Source organism: Amblyomma mixtum, chromosome 1 (assembly GCF_055824585.1).
Source record: "Amblyomma mixtum isolate Tamu chromosome 1, ASM5582458v1, whole genome shotgun sequence".
In the NCBI taxonomy this organism is placed as follows: Eukaryota; Metazoa; Arthropoda; class Arachnida; order Ixodida; family Ixodidae; genus Amblyomma; species Amblyomma mixtum.
The window spans coordinates 107,690,794-107,701,929 of record NC_143012.1 but is presented as its reverse complement, the minus strand read 5'-3'; positions in this window follow the sequence as shown (position 1 = coordinate 107,701,929).

Below are 11,136 nucleotides of genomic sequence, written 5' to 3'. Positions count from 1 at the left end.
GTGAAAAATAAGTTTTCTGTAATTTTACACACATGTTTTGCTCGAATTCTTTGCCTGAATCTACCGAAAAGCTGAAACAGCTGATGTGCTGCGGTCAAATTTTACATTAGGAAGCAACGAAATCGTCGGCACTTTTTTTTACTAAAGTGTTATTAACAACTTGCTTTCTGAAGTAAGCAGGTGTAAGTACTTAGGCTTTGGATCTCGGATGATCTCAGTTGGTGTACCCACATTTACTACCCAACTGCAAACGCTAACAGTAGACTTTTTTCCTCAGGCGTGCGCTTATGTTTTCTGCTCCTTCTGGACGTCTCTTGGCTTATAAGCCAGTTTCATTACCTATTTAGAGTACTATGTCATGATTCGGGACCCTTTTACAAAAAGCTAATATTCCTAAACTAGAAATGTTACAGAATTGAAGAGCTACGCGTTCCAGTTACGACACATTTTCCAGAACTTCTGTTACGGATCTTTTAAAGGGGGCGAATCCTTCTCCCTTGGCGCAAAAAAATCCTTGCTCACGACTGAAGTTTTTATGCGAATTAATCAATGGTCGTTATAGGACTGACAAAACTAATATCATATCTTTCTCTTTCGAATACGCTACTCGCCACAGGCATAATCTAACTATAACCGGGTTTTCTCGCGTAACAACAGTTTCAAGTATTGATTCTTTTCCCGCACAATAGTTGACTGCAATCAGCTGAAAAACGAACTACGTTTCTGGAGCAACATTAGCAGTGTTTTTGTCGAGTTTAGATTAATGCTATTTCTTGCATTATTTGCTAGCTTGCTTCTTTGCTGTAACCTTCGATGATAATTTAACCTTTATTTAATTTTTTTTTTGTTGAGCCCAACTGTGCCTTGTGTATTGTGTTTAGATCGGAGTTCATTTTTTTTCTGTAGATGTCATTGTCTTATATCACGCTTGTACCACCCTGCTAAAACCACCGTGTGGTGATTGCAGCATCAGCCAATAATATTAAATCAATAAGTTCAGTTATTTATTCCAGAATTTCGCGAGTCGTACCAGAGCCCCAAAAAGTACAAGAAAACATCTATCTATCATGAAATACAATTAATAAATGCACAAATAATTCACACGCAAAAGCAGCTGAGCCTATCTACGCAAGAACAGCTAGGCGCTGACAATATGCAAACGAGAAAATAACCACGGAAACGGAAAAACACATTAGTTGAAGATTTCGAAACTGGCGTAGGTTATCTACGCGGATGATGGAATGTGCTTGGAAGGCGTTTTTTATTGGACTCGATGTTTCGAGATTTGCAACATGACGCAGAATTCTCTTGTATTATGAACAATTTGTTCACGTTAGTCTTTGTAGTTTTTGCCTATACTAAACTGCAATAATTTAAATGTGATTGCAACAACGCATAATAAATTCTGATTTTACATTTTAGAGACAGAGTGTCACGGCATCGCGACAACGCACCTGTAACCGAAGAAAGTTTTTTGCTAAGGTGTTCAATATGGTCATCCCAAGTCAAGTGAGACGAAAAATACACTCCTAATGTTTTGTGTTTGCTGACAATATCAATAACCTGTCCTTCAAATTTTTGTATGTCATTATGGTGTAAATCTATTCCTAGCACGAAAAATTATTGCTTTAGTTTTTGCTGTATTTAATTGCAGTCAATTTAAGCGACAAACCAGGTTCATAATTTTTCTAGAGCGACATTACACTACTCTGTGAGACACTCAACCTCAGGACCAGAGACAATAAACTTAGTGATGTTGTCTATGTTAACAATGTCATTCATGAATATATTAAACAGTAGGGGCCCCAGTACACTACCCTGTGGTACCCCAAGGCGGATTGGTAGAAAGTGAGAAATTTCATTATGTATACATACAGACTGAGTTCTGCTGGAAAGGTAGCTTTCAATTATTGGTAATGGCTTCCCACGGATGCCACATGAATATAGCTTTTTGATCAGAATATTATGGTCTAAGCAATCAAACGCTTTGCTGAAATCAAGAAACACGGCAAGCGTAAAGAAATCTTTCTCTATATTCTGCAAAATGTTTTCTTTCAGTGTTAGCAATGCACTTTCAGTAGATCTTCCGGTCCTGAAGCCAAATTGCGATTCCGTTAGAACATTGTTTTTATCGAAAAACTTTATTCTTCGCAAAAAAAATAACTTTTCTAATCCTTTTGAAAAAACTGCAAGTACAGAAATGGACCTGTAGTTTGAAGCATTGCAGTCACCTCCTTTTTGAATGAGTGATACCCTGGCTCTTTTCATGGCAAGAAGAAAAGTACCTGACTCGATTACCAAATTAAAAATGTGCGTAAGCACAGTGCCAGTAAGCCTATAACGTGCTTTTTTGGTTTTATTTGTAAATTGTCAATATCCAAAGCTTTACTGTTCCTTATGCTCATGAATGTATTGCAGACTTGTGTTTCATCAGCCGGTTGTAGAAATGCACTATTCGCAGCTTGTGTCAGGCAGATCTCAATATCGTCTGTACTGGCTCCATTCAAGCAAGATGTGATGCTGTTCGCAAAGTGGTTATTGAAGTAATCCGCAAGAGCTTTACCTGTTATTTCATGACAGAAGTTCCTCCGTCTCCTTTGCTCAATTGCGCCTTTTCTGTTTTCCAATTTTTCAGACAAAATGCTTCTTCAGCAGCCCTACCCCGGCGGTAAGCCTGCTATCGGCGACGATATTTGAGCCAGAGGCAAACTTTTTATGACATGACATTCCATAGCGCGAAAAGAAGGAACAAGAAACAAGCGCTAACTTCCACTAAAAGATTTCTTAGCCCTCATGGGTTTAAAAAGGCCCAAACCAAGTGCACGGCGTACGATGTGAAGTGTTTTCAGCCTAACAGTATGAAAACAGTAATCTCGAAATCATATACAAAGTTAAACCAATTGTAACAAAAAAAGACCTATAATTGGTACGCACGTTTCGCAAGATCGCACAGAGCCCTGCATCCAAGAAGGCAATGTTTTTTTTCCTGAAAGCAACAAGTAGGGACTGCTTACACAGTTTTTAACCCCATAATTTTTATTTGCTAAGGCTTCTATTAAATCATTATTTTATAGCGATATTTCTATGTCACCAGGTATTCCAGTGGTCTTTACTGGCAATATGGTCGTGTATAAAAAGCTCTTTGTGCGGGAGGGGCACTTTTGTAGATTCAAAGCGTCCAAGACAATTTATTTATTCATTAACATATAATATACATGCCAGTATTTATGCCAAGAAAAGGGGATAGAATACCAAAATTGATATAAGTACTTTAGTAACAATGCATAAAGGTACGCAGAATAAGATACAGTAAAATAAAACTACGAGAGTGATTCCTTCAACAGCTAGCGTTCAAAATCGCTGACATCAACAACCTGAAAATTACTCGAGCACATTATAAATAAAGAAATTTACACTCATAGTTTTTCAGCGCAACGGAAAGCGCTGTGTTTGTCCTTCTCTTCCTGCTTCTTTTCTTTGGCCGTGTGCTGTTGCGCTGAAAAACTGAGTGTAACTCAAGTATACCAAGTAGCCCAAGAACTAACTCAACTGAAATAAATAAATTTTGCAATTTCTTAATCAACCTATTTTTCTAAACAAATGTCAACACTGTTTACGCAAAGGATTTTCGACGTGTACTCGGCTGATTGAAACAATCCATGATTTTGCAACATCAATTAATAAAGGAACACAAATTGACGCTTCCCTAATTCATGATTTTAATAATCACGAATTTTTTGTAGGCATTGGACGAAGTTTCTCATAAAAAGCTACTTTGAAGTTTTCGAAATAATAAGTTAACAGAAAAGACCGCAGCGTACCTAAGCAGCTGAAGGCAATGTTTTTCAAGGCACTTTCTCCGGCTTAGTAATGGTGGATTAGGGATTTCCCCAGGGATCTGTCTTTGGGCCACTTTTGTCTGCGTAATGTACTAATAATATTGTCCAAGGCATTCGTGTTAGCATTAAACTTTTGCCGGCGACTATGTTCTGTACTGTGAAATTACCAGCATATCGAACCAATTATTATTGAGCAGTGCGCTTCAAAAAATTTTCTTGGTGTCATGATTGGCAGTTCAAAAAAACCTTTCATGGGAAACACTTGTTGTTGGGCTAGTTGGTAATACATACTTCTGAAGGAACCAGCGCACAAAACACAACGGACAAGAAAAAGGTGGTACACGACGGACAGGAGCGCTGTCCGTCGTGTACCACCTTTTTCTTGTCCGTTGTGTTTTGTGCGCTGGTTCCTTCAGAACTTTCATGGGAATAACACATAAAAAGAAACCTTTGTTTTTTTAGAGCGCAGCTCTTTGGCGCCCGTTTCTGCGTTTCGCGACTTCGCAGTCACCGTTGCAAGTTATAACCGGCAGTTTACACCTTAGTCGCGCTTTAAGGTGCGAAACCAATGAAGCGGGAGCTTGGAAAACAGAGGGCAAAATGGGCAAATTGGTTTTTGAGGTTGTCTCACACATCTCTGTGGACACCTGAATCAGAAGGAAGGCGCATAACTGCCCTCTTGGAACAGTGGACACCCCAATCCTGCTTTAAGCTACGTGGCGGTAATGACCGATCTGCGCTGCATGCGTTGACATTGACAACGTTGTGCCAGAAACGCGGCGAGGAAGTCATAGGCCGTCGGCGTTCGTTGTGTTCATTGGCGTTGGCGTTGACAACGTTTTACACTCCGTTCATTTTAAGAGAAGGAAAGGTGCATAACTGTGGACACCTGAATCGCGCTTATGGGTACGTGGGGTAATGGGAGAGAGATGTAGGTTGCAGGCATTGACAACGTTGTGCCAGAAACGCGACGCTGAAGCTATAGGCTGTCGGCGTTCGTTGTGTTCATTGGAGTTGCTTCGAGAATGTTTTGTACTCCAATCATTCTAAGGAAAGGAAGTGCGCATAACTGGCTACCTGGGTCAGTGGACCGCCTGAATCGCGCTTACAGGTATGTGGCGCGATGAGAGAGAGATGTGGGATTGCCGCATGCGTTAGCGCTGACAACGGTGAGCGAACTTTCGCGGTCAACCATTAACTACCACCTGCCAGGTTGGCAGGGTGGGTGGGGACTTTAATGTAGATATAAAGACAAACAAACAGGACTTCCTTGCCACTGGTGTGGGAGAACTTCCAGTTCCTCTCGCTCGTAACGCCTCCCACGGCTGTGAAAACGTCGCGAAATACTTGCATAGACCTCTTCTTTAGGCACCAGGCATTGGTGCAGGAAATCCAGCATATATTTAACTATTTCTTCGACCACTAAGCTTCCTTCATGTCAATCAAGAACTGTTAGCGGAGTGTTTCTTGAGGAAGGAATATGTGTGAAAAAATAACAAGTTGTCTGTAATTTTACACATGTCTTGCTCGAATTCTTTGCCTGAATCTACCGAAAAGGTGAAACAGCTGATGTGCTGCGATCAAATTTTGCATTAGGAAGTAAAGTAATAGTCGGCATTTTTTTTACTAAAGTGTTATTAGCGACTTGCTTTCTGAAGTAAGCATGATCTTAATTGGTGATCTTAATTGGTGTACCCATATTTACTACCTAACTGCAAACCCTAACAGTAAACTTTTTTCCTCAGGCGTGCGCTTATGTTTTCGACTACTTGTGTACGTCTCTTCGCTTATAAATCAGTTGTATTAACTATTTTAGACTACTCTGCCCTGATTTGGGACCCTTTTACAAAAAACTAATATTCCTAAACTCGAAATGTTACAGGGAAAAGCTGCGGGTTTCATTTTTAACACATTTACCAGAACTTCTGCTACGGATCTTTTAAAGGGGGCGGATCCTACTCCCTTGGCGCAAAAAAAAACGTTACTCACGACTGAAGTTTTTATACCAATTAATTAATGGCCATTACAGGACTAACAAAATAATATCATATCTTTCTCTTCCGAATAGGGTAGTCACTAGAGGCATTGTCTGACTATAAGCCGGTTTCCTCGCGTAACAACACTTTCAAGTATTCATTCTTTCCCCGCACAGTAGTTATTTATTTTTTATTTATTTTATTTATTTATTTATTTATTTTTACAATACTGCAGGCCGTTAAGGCCCAAGCAGGAGTGGGATAAACATAGAGAGAACTCCGACAACCAGCAGAAGACGACGCCAAAAGCAGGATTCAGTAGAAGCGATGTAGTAAATACGGAGCATGAAAATAAAACAAGTCGCAACAAACAACAGACAATAGTTAATGGTGAAGTGCTTGTTCAATGGCGGAAAGCACATTTTCGGATACAAACGCATGAGGGGGTAGGTTGTTCCATTCTGCTATAGTTCAAGGAAAGAAAGAATATTTAAAGTTATTGGTGCGGGCAAACAAAGGCGATAATTTATGCGGATGGGAATGCCTTGTTACTCTAGTTGTTGAAGGTTTCATAAACAGTGAAGGGTCAAGACGGAACTGAGAATGGTAGAGTTTAAAGAGAAATATAATTCTTGCTAGCTTTCTCCAGTACTCTAAGGGTTTGATGTTGTTGATTCTCATTAAATCAGATGGGGAGTCATGTCGACGGTACCGGTTATATATGAAGCGAACTGCTGGTCTTTGCATCCGTTCAAGTTAGCTAATGTCTTTTTTAGTGAAAGGGTGCCAAACCTCGCATGTGTACTGCAATCTAGATTTGATCAGTGTGTTGTAGGCCAGAAGCTTTACATAGGAGGGGCAGTATTTGAGTGTGTGTCTTAACTGGCCGAGTTTGCGGCGCGCCGAGGAGCAGATATTGTCAACATGAGCGGACCAGCTTAAATGTTCTGTAATCGTTACGCCCAAATATTTAAAAGTCAGTTTGAGTTATGGGGATCTGCTTGATAGTGTACTGGCGAGCAAGAGGAGACTTTTTGTTTGTGATACGCATGAAAACAGTTTTATCAGGATTCAGCTTCATATCCCAGCGATCACACCAACTGGAAACAGCATTAAGACTTTATTTATTTATTTTTTATTTGAAATACTGCGGACCGTGCATGGTCCTAGCAGGAGGGGCACATTCAAACATTTTTCAATACAAAAAATGACAAGCATATGCATAGAGAAAAAAAGAAATAAGTCAGACAATCAATCAGAATTGAATATATAGACAGGCATCGCAACACAAAACAAACAATACTCATGAAATAAAGAGATGACGTTCCAACTCTGCTACAAAATTGCTGGACAGAAAAATATGAGAAGGTAATGCATTCCATTCGAATACGGTTCTAGGGAAGTAACTATTTTTAAATGTGTTTGTGCGGGCGAAAATTGGTGCCATTGAGTGTTCCTGCGTATGTCTGGTTCTTCTCGTACAATGAGCTTTGACGCAATTAGGCAACTTCATTTTTATTTTTCCTTGCAGGCAGTGATGAAGCAAGATGAGGCGACTAACCTTCCTTCGGGATTCTAGGGTGTGAATGTTGTGTTGCTTCATAAGCGTAGATGGGGAATCGTGTCTTCTATATTTTCCAAATATAAATCGCACAGCTTTTCTTTGCACACGCTCGAGTTGTATGATATCTTTTTTATTATGGGGGTCCCATACAACCGCCGCGTACTCAAGTTTAGCTCAAGTTTAGCTCATTAAGCACAGCCTGATCATTGCTATTTTTAATAGCCTTGAAGAGCAAGCAGTCATCCGCAAATAATCGCATACTGACGCTTTCATGTATGCCGGAGGTTCAGTCATGTACATAAATTAAGAACAGAAGAGGGCCTAGGACGCTGCCCTGCGGGATACCAGAATTAACAGAGAGGACGTCGGAATGGTGCCCTTCGAAATCAACAAATTGCTGGCGCTTATCAAGATATGACGATACCCAGTCAACTACAGTTCGTGGTAAACCCAGCTCCAGCTCGTCAAGTATGAATGGCAGACCGGAATGAGTAACCTTATCGAATGCCTTGCTGAAGTCCAGGAATATAACGTCAATCTGACCTGAACTATCAAGAACGGAGGAAAACGAATGAATTGTGGAAACTAGTGGTGTGGTTGTCGACAGGCCTTTGCGGAAACCGTGCTGGAAAGGAGAGAGTATGTTTTTACTATCGAGGAAATCAGTGATGTAGTTGGAAATGATAAGTTCAATGAGTTTGCATGAAATGCTCATGAGAGATATCGGTGGGTAGTTGGTTAACTGAGAGCGGTCACCTTTCGTTAATACAGGCACGACACGTGCGAGCCTCCAGTCAGGCGGGACGTCGGCACTAGAAAAAGACAAACGAAAAATGACAACAAGAAACCGGGCAAGCTATTCAGCGTAACGGCGCAAGAAGGCGTTTGGAATACCATCAGGGCCGCATGATGATTTAGGATTCAGATTTAGGAGCATACAAAAAATGCCCTCATAGGATATAAATTCCGGGCTGACACTGCTCGTGCTGTTAAAACAAGAGGGTCGGGGGCGGGAATCTGAAAAAACTGACCGAAAGAAAAGATTAAATTCTGTGGCTATCTGCGGCTTGTCGCGAACAGTTTTTTGTCGGTCTTGATGTGATCGATGGATTTGCGTGTATCAGAGGTAAGGTGGCGCCAGAATTTGGCAGGATCGCTCGTGATGAACTGCGGTAATGTGGAAGAAAAATAAAACTGCTTACCAGGGCGAAGTTTTTCTGCAAGTAAAGGTCTTAAGTTTCGAAGCGCAGGGTTGTTCTTCGTGTGCTTTCTGAGCGTTTTTATTCTCCGTAATAAATGAACCAGTTCGCGGCTGATCCATGGGTTTTTACGGCGCACATTCTTAGTTTTGCTCGGAATGAAGTGTTGAATACAGAAATTGCAAGCAGATTTGAATTTATTCCATAGATTATTGACATCATTTCCCGTGAATCTTTCTAAGGCCATTTCGAGGTAATCAAGAACTGACTCATCGTTAGCCCTACTAAAATTTTTAACTGTGCTTCTGGTTCGAGTAGACGAGTTATTAGATGCGTGTATTCTGTATGTGAAAACTACACGCTTATGATCTTATATTCCGTCTTCAACTTGCAACATTAACATCATCGAGAGATCTGGTATTAAAGGTAGTTGACTGCAATCAGCTGAAAAACAAACTACGTCTCTGCAGCGACATTAGCTCTCTTTTGATCAAGTTTAAAATAATGCTATTTCTTGTATTATTTGCTAGTTTGCGTCCTTGATGTGACCTTTGATGATAATTTAACCTTTATTTATTTTTTGTTGTTGAGCCCAATTGCGCCTTCTGTATTTATTGTGTTTTCTATTGTGTAACCAGTGTTCAGTGCATTTTTTTCTGTACATGCCATTGTCTTAAATCACGCTTGTACCACCCTGCTAAAACCACCGTGTGGTGATTGCAGTATCTGCTAATAATAATAAATCAATAAGTTCAATTATTAGACTCCAGAGTTTCGCGAGTTGTACCAGAGCCCCAAAAAGTACAAGAAAACATCTATGTGTCATGAAATACAATAAATAAATAAATAAATAAATAAATAAATATATGCAGAAATCACTCACACAAAAAGGCAGCTGTGCATATCTACGTAAGGACAACTAAGCGCTGATAATATGGAAACGAGCAAACTGTTATGTCGGTATCTGGGGCGCGAAACGTGCGTGTACCGCTGTATGATAAGATATATCATCAACATGTCTGTTCTGCGCATGTGCCGAGCTGCTGAGTATATATATATATATATATATATATATATTCGCGTAATTCGGAGGTCGTGGGTTCGGATCCCACCGGCGGCAGTGGTTGTTTTTTCTTCTGCTTTTCTAATCAATTAGCTTTAAGCGATGACATGTTCAGTAATATTCTAAATTGATCAACACCACAAAATAAATAAATTAATTTAAAAAAAAAATCCCCTGTGTCCCTTGGTTTCTGTGGCTGTTGGCTTCTTTCATATTTGTAACGAGCCCCTCATTCCCCTTCTCTTGTGTGCTTATATATATATATATATATATATATATATATATATGCGTGTGTCAACTGCCGGACTCGGGGGGAGTTTCTTTCGAGCTGCCAGTATGCAGCACTGTGAATAAAGCCGCTTCTTCAAGCCTACGCCTACGTACTGGGGATGCAAGAAATTGGCGACGAGGATAGGATCCAACACGAACTGAGGATGGCATCCGCAGTCGGCAAGCTACCGGAATTTGATCCTGACAGCGGAAACTTGAACGTCTTCATTGAGCGCTTCGAGGTGTACTTCACAGGGAATGGAGTGGCCGAGGAAAAGAAACTGCATCTGTTCCTCAGCGCCATAGGAGAAAAAGCGTATGTGACGCTCCGAAGCCTGCTTCTTCCAAAGTCGCCCAGCAACTGAACTTACAAGGAAGTCGTGTCGGCTCTGCAGAAGCACTGCACTCCGAAGCGGTCCGTGGTGAGCGAAAGGTATGATTTTAATCGAAGGAAGCAAGGACCTCAAGAAAGTGTCGCGGAATTTGTGGGGAAGCTCAAGCAAGCGGCAGCCTCATGCGACTTCGGTAGCTTCCTGGAACAAGCCTTTAGGGACCGCCTGATTGCTGGCCTACACTCCGAGGCGATACGATGCCGGCTGTTGGCCATGACCGACACCGAGCTCACCTGGGACCTTGTTTGCAGCGTCGCTACGGCCATGGAAATGGCAGCGAGAGACACAGTGGCAATGATGTCGGAAACCAGTGGGGAGCACTCGTCAAGCGGCAGTGATGTCCTCTGGCAGAGCAAGTCGTCGACGGCGTACAGCTGTCACGCCTCCGACCAACCAAAAAGGAACGATACGACTCAAAGGACTAAATCGAATTGTCATCGATGCGGTGGGCGGCACGCACCTTTATGTTGTCCATTCTTGAACAGTGTTTGTTTCAAATGTCAAAAGAAAGGCCATGTTGCTAAAATGTGCAAAACTAGCGTTGTGCATCACCTAGAGTAGGAATCGTCGGGCAGTGAACATGCCCTTTGCCACACCGACAACCGTGCGGCCAGTCCTGCCATTGTAGTCAGTGTTCAGTTAAATGGGGAAAACGTACCCATGGAGTTAGACACAGGAACAGAGGTTTCCGTAATGTCGGAGGCAGAGTGTGCGAATCACTTTCCAAACACCGAGCTCAGGCCAGCAGACGTCGAACTGGTTACGTACAATGGCACGCCTTTTGATATGAAGGGGATAATTGATGTTGTAGTGAAGTACTACAATCGGTATTT